General features: G+C 41.7%; 1 long non-coding RNA gene across 1 annotated transcript; it reads right to left on the bottom strand.

The window, feature by feature from the left end:
- Window positions 1-2,835: 2,835 nt before the first annotated feature.
- LOC119462339 (uncharacterized) lies at window positions 2,836-8,913 on the bottom strand. The gene is made up of 3 exons (XR_007463131.1): window positions 8,789-8,913; window positions 5,661-5,713; window positions 2,836-2,856 (listed from the first exon to the last, which is right to left on the bottom strand). It is a non-coding gene; the product is annotated as an uncharacterized LOC119462339 (long non-coding RNA).
- Between the last annotated feature and the right edge of the window lie 324 nt (window positions 8,914-9,237).

Genomic DNA, 9,237 nt, shown 5'->3' with positions numbered 1-9,237 from the left:
ACAGCCGTGGCGACGGGGATGCGTACACCCCGGAGGCTCGGGCTCGATTCCCACCCAGACCAAAGCGTACCAAATTCACTTTTCAAAGCCATTATTTACATTGTTTACATCGACCTCCCTGAGAAACTTGACATCAACCCGAGCAATATTTCACGTTCATCTTGTAGAAGGGGCCATACTGCGCTATAAAAACGCAACTTGCCGCTCTACTGCAATATTGTACGTGCTTCATTCCTTGCGCCGTGGGTTATTTTTGGTACCATCTTTTGGTCACGCCGACGCCGACGCACTTTCGCGTAATGGGGCATATAATACTTACCCATTAAAATATTTGAACACTACAAAATATTGTTCGAACATAAAGAGAAGAACTCCAAAGGCAAGCATTTTCAAAGCAGCATCTTGAGTGATAATGAATGCATGGCACTAGGCCATGCGTTAGAAGTTTGGCCAAGTAAAAAGTGTGCGGATGCCGTGGCCCAGGGAGGATCAGTTTAAGCGAAACTTTTATAGGTCTTTGAAGAAGGCTATTCCCGCTTAGCCATCATTGGCAAATAGAGGTCACATGACCCAGTTGTACACAGTTTAACTTGGAACTGCCTTGCTCAACATAACCTCGTAGCGCTCGATCATGCACTTGCCACGCATGACGACAAATGTATCACGGCGATGGCACGAAGATCAGGGTATGAAGAAGACATAACGAAAACAATAGAATGGCGATGACGGCATAACGGCAATGGCAATACCATGGTTAGAGGCCCAAAACTGTATCTCCATGTACGTGAAAAAAATGGCATCTCCTCATATCTGCTATGGTACAAACTATATTATGAAGATGGAACTGCGTGTAGTACATTGCCATGTTGCTGCCGCGTCCGGTATTGTCACGCAATCTCAGTGATTTCGAAACACACCACAAGGTTGTTTTCGGCCGTCCCGGACGACACAGAGGACTTAGTTCAATTGAATGGCAAGTTCCTCGAAAGCGGATGACAAGAACATGAGTAATCCACATCGTTACATTCACAAAGGCACCGTACTTCATATCCAGAAACACTATTTTGCGTAACCACTTCGAGTGAACTTAAAAAAATGTTCAAGGCAATGTGCAATATATTGTACAAGGGTTCTTAGGAGGATAGCAGAATAAAGACGATGGAACGACCCGGACAGCATGACGACAACGGAAGGATGGCGACGTCATGACAACGACCGAATATCGATGTCGACGATTTCACAACCATGGTATGACGACCGCGAGATGACAGTGCTGAAGTGGCGATGATGACATGACGAAGACGGCATGACCAGGGTAGTGTGACAAAGAGAATTAAGGAGCTGGAATGACACAATAGCTTGAGGTCAATATGCTGACACTGCTAAAGTAATTACAATGACATCACGAGAATGGAATGACTACAATGGTGTGACAATGCCGAAATGAAAACGACTATATGACGACGACGCCCTGGCAAGAATGCGAATCGCTACGACAAACCTACAACGAAACGACCACGACGGCTTGACGACGACTGCACGTCAGTGTTGCACTGGTGACAATGGCATTAAGACGATAAATGGCGCCGAAGATGACAACGGCACGACGGCCATGACCATGACGGAGTGACGATGAATGTATGACGTTGACAGCATGACGAAAAAGTGATATTTATGTAGAAACAATGCAGATGGTATGACAACGAGAGCATCATGACAATAATATGACCACGCTAAAATAATTACAATAGCATAACGCCGACGACATGATAAAAAAAGGTAGGGCGATGCTGAAATGACGCTGACCGTGCGACAATGATGACATGTCGCCGAGAGCTTGAGAAAATGACGATGAAGGTGGGATGACGATTACGAAATGAGGGCGAAGGCGTGACGACAAAAGCATGACGATGATGCGATCAGGCCAGTGGACTCACAGTGACAAAATGACGTCGATGGAATGACCCACAATAAAATGCCCACGACGGGCTAATGACGATGAAAGGACGGCGATGGTGTGTTGGTTTTCAAGCTCACATCCGCGCTTACATGCATGCCCGTTGCCACGTGCCGCCTAGATTCCCCTTATATCATGTGTGTCTCGTACCAGCAGCTAACGCATCTATGCACAAAATTTTCCGGATCGCAGACCTATATATTTTTCGTTAATTTAACTCAAAATTAACAATCACCTACTACTCCGAATGATCGCGCGATCACAGTATCAGCCAATCGTGTTTGCGGGTTTATTGTTTCGATGACGCTGCATGATGGCATTACAGAAGCGAGAACAAGCGACTCTTTGCTGTACTTGACACGAGAATAGAAATTCCCTGGAGAATGCATGCAATAATACTTGGCTCGCATACTCACAGCAATCTGTACGAAACATCAGCTGCGTTTTCTTACTCAGTTCTAATAGTGTTTGATGACCCGTTTAATAGAAATAATTATTTTTAGGCGTTTTACACCGCTATTACAAGAATAAGTAGGCGCATGACTTCTAGGGCTCGAAGCTGACTGGATGTTAGCACACCTTCAGTAAAACATTTGCACGCTGGGCAATCCACAGGAAATGATAACCACAGCGTGATCAAAATCATTTACTGTTTAACAATGTATATTTAATAGGTATGTGGCGTTCTAAATCATCACTGTGTGTATTGCTGACCTGCTCGGACAAGAATAGCTTGTGCATATGTAACAAAACACTTCTATTGTTTTCGCACAGCGACATCGTTCTTGGCACTTAGGAGTGCGATAAAAATATTTTTTCTTTACCTGGCACGGTCCTCTACTCTCATAGCTGTAAATCCAGATTTGTCCCAAACAATATCCATGGTTCCAGCGCATTCCCTGCGACAAAGAAGTTAAATGCAGAAGGATGAACAAAAAAAATTGAAATCCTGTTTTTCTAGGCGAATGCCCATAGCAGTATTACTGCTTTCTTTAGTAATTGAATTTGCATTAGTACTATTTACCCTCAATTTATTTAGTTATTTTATTTCCCAAGCGACCCATTGGAACTGTTCAATCTACAGTTTTTTTTCGTTTTGTTTTTCTGGATGTTTGCGAGTCCTGCACATGGTCATAAGGATACATTTTCGTATCTTGATATGGGCATTACAGATTTCAGCTACAGCCCTATCTTTGTTCTTATCAGCGGCATGAATAAGATGCCCTGAATACGTTTCAAAATCCTTTTCAATACTCTTACTTGTTAAATATGTTGATCAATCATTCACTAGAAATCTGTGCACATAAGGGAGGGTGCTGGTCTATATAGTAAACAAGGGATGAGGTTGCTTTCAAGGTATTTTGACTAATGATACCATTCTGTCAAATGTATAAATTTCTTAGCAGTTCTGTATCAGATAACCTATTGTACGAATTTTCTAAGACAAGGTTGTTTCCCAACTTCTTAGTTTGTGATAACTGCCTTCGGCACTAATTATTTGACCCTTTGGGGCAGTCCGTGAAACTTACTAAATCATAATTCAGCCCAGCATTGGTCTTTTGTGAAAATACTTTTTTTGTCTTCCCCGTGTAGTGCGAGCTGTCTTGTGCAGGAACCTAATGTAAGTAGCGTAGTAGTTGCTCAAGAATCTCAGGCAGCCAAATTAAATATTATGCAAACGATAGCGGCCCGAAACGCGAGCACTGCTTTTTCAAAAGTTTAATTAAACCGAAAACAAAGTAGTAACATAGAGCTTTCGGCTGTGAAGTGCAAAGAATTTTCATTGTTTTTATCAAAATTTTAAATATACCATCGTGGACGTATCTTTCTATGAACGGACTCCCCGCGACGCTGGTGCCAAGATCAGAAAGTCAAACGAACACTGTCACTCGGGAAAGTCTTTGATCGTGAGCAATCGAAATACCCAGAGGCATGCATCCGTGACGTACATGTGGATGGTTCAAAAAACACGTATCTATAAAAGGAAATTAACCTCTTTCAAGAAAACACACTTCGTATATAAAAAGAACTATTTTATTTATTCAACTCACAAAGTGAGTGAATAAGTACGTGAAGTTTCATTCCTCTCCGGTTTACGTGCCTTCGATGACGTGGTTATTTTGGGGCTGGGCGCTTATATATATTTCGAGTCAGCAGAACACGATTACTGTTCTGCTAATAAAATGAATGTGTCCAGAAACATTTACCGTATTTGCCAGAAACTGGGAAACTAGCCATACGCATAGAATATGAGGATGTGATAAAACCCCTTTCCTCAGAGGTTTTCTGAGCAAGTTCAGAAAATTTCTGATCTCAGCCGGAGCATTGTGATCACCTATCTTAGTTTCTTTTAATTTTCTTCTGGGAAATGTGAAACACCTGAAATGTACTTTTTTCTTAGTTGTAATTAGTGTTTTACATTCCAGCTGTACATATGAGAAAGCGTGAGTGAGCGAGTTGCACAACTAAAATAAATTGGTAACTCTGAGCATCGACAGAAGGGGTCTCTCGTTGCGGCCGTCAATATACGTTTCTTGCGAGTATGAGTGTGCGATGGCGTATTTGGAGGCAGCTATTTAACCACAATTAGGCTAATACACGTTTCTCAGGTCTTTCAGCAGCTAAATACTTCATTCGGTCGCAGAATCTCAATATCACCTACGCTGCTTACAGTGACATAGTTGCAGAGCAGCAATCATTAGGATGAAGTGCCCATAAACGTATGCACATTTCTTGCTTCTTAGAGTTACTTTGCGTGGCCTCCAAACTAAATTCTTCCAGACAAATACGAATTTTGTCAAACACCGCATTAATCTTGTACCTCAAGAACACGAGTAACACGCGAATATCTGTTTTCATCGTGTGCCTGTGTGAAGTATAACGACGTTTTACAACTCTACAGGTAATATTCTTTCATTCACTGCAGCAATATTCTAAAGGCACTAGCTAATAAGTAAAATAATGTATCACGGCATTTCTCTTTAGGTGAACTCTCAATAGCTATTAAAATTTGTTTATGCGGATCCCGACCTACATCGCAGGCTCAACGCCAACAGTCGCAGACAATGTCATCGCACATCTGCCAACACTATTACCTTTGTTTGAAACGTTATCTAAAGTACAAGCCCCACAAAAAATACCACTAACTTTCGGTTACTGAAAAAACAATGACATTATGCCACGTGCCTTGTGAATAAATAGTGTGAGAAATAACTAAACGGGTTTCCGCAGTGCTAAGAATTTCGATAACAGGAAAATTGAATATCGTCACACACTCTTTTATCGCCAACAGTCTGTATTTAGGCGTAAAACAGAAACAAAAAACAACGCAAACCGTTCACTACAGGGTATAAAACCACGTCTAATCGAAGAAAATGTACTTGCTCGTTATATTGTTTCACAACGTGAGTTACTGGTATTCATTGCATCCCGATTGTCCGCAAATTCTAGATTGATCTGCTTGAATTAGCGCTACAATAGCAATAAAATGCCATGTGTACATGCACTTCTTCTGCTAGGATAAATGTTCAAAAATAGTTGCTTTAGTTTCTGGATAAAAAGTGGACAGTGTTTTTTTTAAATACACCAAGGCACCCACATCGTAATGGCAATATATTTTTGCATTTCTTAACGAGCATAATTAACGAGCGCTCCCAGCACATCCAAAAAAAGAAATTATTTAAAAACTCAAGGAGTAATTTACCTTTTAAAATCCAAAATGTTGCAGATAAACACTTGCAAACGGTGGTCTGTGGTCTACGCAAGAAAGAAATTAAGAAAATAATGTATAAGGTTGCAATGGCTGCAATGGCGCAGGGTAGTTATGCTACGGTCATTCAAGCAACCATTGCTGAACCATGGTCAGAGCGCGTACAAATGCCTTACAGGCCATGTAGGCCGCTAACATGTAGCTTTTGAATACCACAGCATGATATGGCAGGCTATTTTCGAGGCAAATTTTCCACCCTATTGTTTGCTAAAATATCCCCAATTGATCTCTAACGTCGCTATAAAGAAAGGCGGTGGGCGCGAAATTGAAAACGTTTGTCGCTAAACATAAAGGAAGGTAGCTAAATCTAGCAAACATTCGTGTGAATGTCAAAACTGCTCTCCTGCCTCCGTCACTGACAGTTTACTTGACGTTGCCTTCACTAGACCGAGACAAACACCAAGGCCCCTTCGCATTATGAAGGACGTTATTTTTCCAAAATTTATGTTCTTTGGAGTTCTAGCAAAAATTACTCAAGTGTTGACCAGTCAAGTGTTGACCAGTCAAAACAATGTAGGCAAAAAAAAATGACAGCTGTTAAAAATATATTAAGGACTAATGCATCAGCTCACAGAAAAAAAAAGCTTACTTAAAAAGCATTTTCAAGCCTAAAAGTCGTGTCCACAAATTTGGGTACAAGCCTCGTGGGCTGCTCGTAGCCATTTTGCTTTTATAAAAGGCCATCTGAGCTAAGATATGGCACCCTCCTTTAAAAGGAGGGCAATTCGAATGCCTCGGAACATTTCGCGGAGTTGTACTTGGCTTTAGAAAAAGTGTCAACAATCGTTGGACACTGGAAGTGAAAAGTAAGATTTGCGAATTGAATGTTCTTTTATACACGGCCTCCTGAGCCGAGATGGGGTGTCCGGATTTGGAAGCTGAGTAAACCATTGCAGAGTCTAAAAAAGGCACGTTATTTCAATGCCCCACTAGTTTTCGCCCAGAAGCACTTGGCTTCATAACAAATGTTTACAAATGTGGATACTAGTAGCGAAGACCATAGAGCATGAACAACGGGTCTGTAGGACTCCTACATCGCAAGTCAAACTATAGTAGCGAAAAACATGTACGACATTGTTTACATTCGTCTCCGCCACTCCCATTTGTTTCATCCATGATACGCATTTACCCATGGCTGCTTCCAGTAAGCGATAGTTTTTTTTTTACAATTTCACAAATAAAAGGCAGCACCGTTGACTTCCCAGCACAGAGACTCAAGTGATGCTCTAGAATGGAATTGTTGACTTTTTAATCTGACTTTAATTAATTTCACTCGTAGATGCCGAAGTAAAAATGTAGATGTTGTCTATGTGTAATATATGGCACTCGATATCTGCTAGAAAATGTGAGGCAAACATGCGATTACTGCTTCATACCATCAAGGACGAAGGACTCTTGCTTGCTGCACACCCTGTTAGCGATTCTGCGGACATTCCCCCTTAATTTGTTTCGTAAAATGCGTTTACTTCTTGGAGAAACATGTGTATAACGCGTAATGTTCTTCCTCGAATTTCACTGGAAGTGAAAAGTAAGATTTGCGAATTGAATGTTCTTTTATACACGGCCTCCTGAGCCGAGATGGGGTGTCCGGATTTGGAAGCTGAGTAAACCATCGCAGAGGCTAAAAAAGGCGCGTTATTTCAATGCCCCAATGACCGTATTCCGCTCATTCATGAGCAATCCGAGAGCCTCGGTATGACTATGTCATACGCACTTTTTATATTTAAAAAAATACAGCTGCTGTTACGTTTACCTTTGACCTTTCGTTATCTAAAAAGGTAACGACGTCCACGATGTTGTCCAGTGTCATCATCATCATCAGCCTATTATTTATGTCCACTGCAGGACGAAGGCCTCTACCTGCGACCTCCAATTACCCCTGTCTTTCGCTATAGCGTATTCCGACTTGCACCTACAAATTTCCTAACTTCATCATCCCATCTGGTTTTCTGCCGACCTCGACTGCGCTTCCCTTCTCTTGGTATCCATTCTATAACCCTAATATGGTCCACCCGTTATCCATCCTACGCATTACATGGCCTGCCCAGCTCCATTTCTTCCGCTTAATGTCAACTAGAATATCGGCTATCCCCGTTTGTTCTCTGATCCACACCGCTCTCTTCCTGTCTCTTAACGTTAGTCCTAAGATTTTTCGTTCCATCGCTCTTTGTGCGGTCCTTAACTTGTTCTCTAGGTTCTTTGTTAACCTCCAAGCTTCTGCTCCCTATGTTATCACCGGTAGAATGCAGTGATTGTACAATTTCCTTTTCAACAACAGTGGTAAGCTACCAGTCAGGATTTGGCAATGCCTGCCGTATGCACTCCAACCCAATTTTATGCTTGTGTAAATTTCTTTCTCGTGATCAGGGTCCCCTGTGAGTAATCGACCTAGATAAACGTACGCCTTTACAGACTCTAGAGGCTGACTGGCGATCCTGAATTCTTGTTTCCTTGCCAGGCTATTGAACATTATCTTTGTCTGCTGCATATTCATCTTCCACCCCGTTCTTACACTTTCTTGGTTAAGGTCCTCAATCATTTGCTGTAGTTCGTCTCCATTGTTGTTGAATAGGACAATGTCATCTGCAAACCGAAGGTTGCTGAGATATTCGCCATTGATCCTCACCCCTAAGCCTTCCCAGTCTACGAGCTTGAATACTTCTTCTAAGCATGCAGTGAATAGCATTGGAGAGATTGTGTCTCCTTGCCTGACCCCTTTCTTGATAGGTAACTTTCTACTTTTCTTGTGGAGAACCAAGGTAGCTGTGGAATCCTTTTAGATGTTTGCTAAGATATTCACGTATGCCTCCTTTACTCCTTGATTGCACAATGCCTATATGACTGCCGGTATCTCTACTGAATCAAATGCCTTTTCATAATCTATGAAATAGCTTTTCATAATCTATCTTTGGGCCAGTGTACACTGGCCCAAATGAAATGTAGACAACTTCTCGGGCAACAAATTGTGTCCTTAATTCCACTACTCCACACGTCAACTGATCATTTTTTGTGATTTTTGAAATGAAATTTCTGAAGCCTAGTGGCCGAAAAGCTTTGCCTACCCTCAGTATTTTGCATTTAGTGATGGGACAAGTGGCCTCTTCGAATTGCAGACCGTTTTCGGCGAAGTAGCTGAGCACGCATCCCTCCACGAATTCCACACCAATCACAGTGTGGCCGAGGTCGTAAAACCTAGATGTAAAACAAGTTTCAGTGACAAATAAAACCAACAAAACAACACTACAAGGTAAAGACGTGTTGAAAAAACACCGCTTGATTTTAAGACAACATTTAGATTTCTAAGTGTTTCAACAGCCATTTCGTAGAAGCGTTTCCCAGTTTGTTAGCGTCAAAGCTATACATGTACAGGGTGTCCCAGCTAAAAGTAGCCAATGTTTTAAAAACGACGGAGTGAGATAGACAGCTCAAACCAACTCAGTGGTGTTGAAGATTGCGTGTCCTAGTCTGCGGTATTTTTTTTTTCGTTTCGCAAGGTCAAATATGTATTATA

This window comes from Dermacentor silvarum, chromosome 8 (genome assembly GCF_013339745.2).
Source record: "Dermacentor silvarum isolate Dsil-2018 chromosome 8, BIME_Dsil_1.4, whole genome shotgun sequence".
NCBI classification, from domain to species: Eukaryota; Metazoa; Arthropoda; class Arachnida; order Ixodida; family Ixodidae; genus Dermacentor; species Dermacentor silvarum.
The sequence above is the reverse complement of the archived record's forward strand: the minus strand, read 5'-3'. Positions and strand labels throughout refer to the sequence as shown.